A 2,901-nucleotide genomic window follows, 5' to 3' on the forward strand; every position below is an offset into this window, starting at 1 on the left:
GTAACCATTACAATTTAAAGCATGAGTGTGTTATTACTTAAAGCCTTAAGTGTCTTATTATTTAAAGCATTGACAACCAAGGAAATTAACACAATCACAATAGGATTTCAAGCATCAACTTTCATCAAAACTGACACAATCACAATCCACAAAATCAAAATGAATAAAATAGCATTTATTTCAAAATTAGTTTAGTGATCATACCATTAATAAGTTAGTATGGACGAAATATGCATCACAGTCACAATTTTTAGGATACATCGAAGGAAAAAAGGGAAGAAATGGATGGAAACCGCTGCCTTCTGGGTTGAGATCAAAGGAATAAGGGTTCAGAAACGTTCAATGTTCAATTCTGTAAAGAAAGAAAAAGGGATTAATTAGTTTTTTAATGAGGGTGTTTGGTATTGGATATGAGGTAGTGGAATCAAAATTATATCACAAAAACAATTATTGGCTTAGTGGTTGGAGTTCTTACATGGAACCATAATGTTGTGGGTTCGAATCCTTGCAAAGAGTTTTTTCATAAAGTTTTTTTAAACCCTCAAAAAAGGCGGGATTAGGTTAAACAGTGGCGGGATTAGGGTTAATCAGCACTGTTTAACATTTATATATACTAGATTGCCGACCCGTGCGCCGCACGGGTCTTATAAGTTGAACTAATTTAATATATATTAAGATGAAATTTATGTCCGGAAAAATTATACTGCATTGGAAAATAATGTATCGCCAAATAAACATGTACCACTAAACATCTTTGATGTTTTTAAATAAACATATAGTATATTTTTTAATGTTACACATTTCAAAATACTTCGAACCGAGTAACCAAGCTTTAAGATGTCGCTCTCCGTTCGCATAATAATACACCGTATTTATATGGTTTTAAAACATTGGTAATCCACTTGATATATACAAAATTTATTGATATTCTATCATTAAACTTATTCGCCTACTGCAAACTTCATTTTCACAATGCTTGTAGATATCTTTCAAATAGAAATAATCCACTGCATTGCCCTTCACTTCCCGGTCATTCTTGGAACCAACATAGCATGGCGGTGGAGTTGTTCTTTTATTTTCTCTTATGTGTTGCTTTCTTCCATTCCCCCTAAATAAGAGATTAATTAGTGTGAATCATTATTGCAATAATTCAATATTTGTGAATCAGCAGTTATTAAATAAGAGATTAGTGTGAATTATATTAATATTATCACTTCTAAAAAAACTTAAAACTTACTATTTATAGTTCAGAATAATCTTGAATTCTAACATTTTGAAGAAATGCAACAAAACAAAAAAACAATGATAGACATGTGTAAACAGATAAACAATGCATGATAAAGTATGAAGGTATGATAATTCAAATCAAACACTTGAATACTAAAGGCATGCAGAAAAGAGCACGGCTTCACAATGAGCCAAATAGATTTGTGGAATATTGACGCCTATTTCTTTTCACACTGCACAATAGATTACCTTTCCTACCAATCATGTATTACTCTATTCTACTCTGAGTCCTAAATTAATGGGAAAAAAATTACTTCATGGTAATGTTCAGGAGTATGCAATGCACTAAATATAAAACTGTAATGTAGAACAACCATGATTGAAGGAAAGTGGTTGAACATACAGTAACAAAAACCATATCATCTCCATAGACCGCCTCTTGTGTATGGACTCTTTACTTTCTTTAGCAACATTCATACCAATCTCCGGGTCACCACCAGCACCAAGACCTCGTGTAAGCTCTTGACCAATTGGCAACCAGTTCTCAGAATTGACAGGCGACATTCTCATAGCCTGAACATCAGTATTAACAATCCAAAACTCCACACCATTTCATCGAACTCTCAATCATACGATTCACAGCGTTCGACCCATCACCACCCACACCAATAACCTTAATCTTCGCCAGGTCCGTCCCTATGAAATTACTTGGAGTCAAAGAGCCTTCCAACCCTTCCACCACACCTCCACTGGACATATCCTTTCTTGGACGTGTAGAGTTGTTTAATCCACTACTTCCTTCACCTCTAAGCATAGAAATCTCGGGATGAAGATCCGAAAAAGGGTCTTTGCTATGATGATAATAGGACCGACACTGTGCGAATTCGGCAACCCTGTAGATTTCACTTGAAGCGGACCACATTTTCTGTTGTTAACACCCGAAAATCCGAACTTATTTTCGTTAATTTCCACAAAACAATGTTTGTTAATGTGATGATTTTCTAGCAGTTTTCTTCCTCCATTAACAGCAAGTACCCTTGCTGAATTTCTTGAATTCGTAGGTGCAAAACATGAAGCCATTCTTACAGTATCAAAACTCATAAGTTGTAATTAATGTGCCAATTTAGAAAAATCAGAAATTCAAAGTGTGAAAGCTGCAATTCAGTTGCAATAGTACCTGTTAATGAACATAGTACGAAGAATAATGTTGATTCAGATGCAATTTAATGCATTGGAAATAGATATTAGACCTGTATAGAGTAAAAATATGGGTTTCCTTCTACATAGTATTGGGAAATTTTTTATTGAGGAAGAGTTTTCTTCAATAGTAATGAGAAATCCTTATACTTTTTTGTATGATAAAAATGAAATTTTGGTATAGTTCTCAACTAAATAACTACTGTCAAGTGCTACTATATAAGAATTTTCTTCTTAAACTATAGAATTGCATCAAATATTATTTCATGTCTTGAGAGAATGTTGCGTAACACCAAAAGAAAAAAGAGAGAATATTGCGAATTCAAAATCCAGACACAATATTAAAACTCAATTCAAATTACTTGTAACTTGAAATCAGATAAAATTGGGAGGCATTACCTATGTAGAGTAGACTGTAACAAATGGTGGTTTTTCTTCCTCATTTTCCTCTGTCCCTAAAAGCTACATCAAAGCTTG

General features: G+C 33.6%; 1 pseudogene; it reads right to left on the reverse strand.

Moving 5' to 3' along the window:
• Positions 1-1,436: 1,436 nt before the first annotated feature.
• Positions 1,437-2,403, reverse strand: LOC146951758 (cell division protein FtsZ homolog 2-1, chloroplastic pseudogene; annotated as a pseudogene).
• Positions 2,404-2,901: the final 498 nt, after the last annotated feature.

This window comes from Medicago sativa, chromosome 1, assembly GCF_051527215.1.
Source record: "Medicago sativa cultivar Bolivia chromosome 1, Bolivia_mono, whole genome shotgun sequence".
Taxonomy (NCBI): domain Eukaryota; kingdom Viridiplantae; phylum Streptophyta; class Magnoliopsida; order Fabales; family Fabaceae; genus Medicago; species Medicago sativa.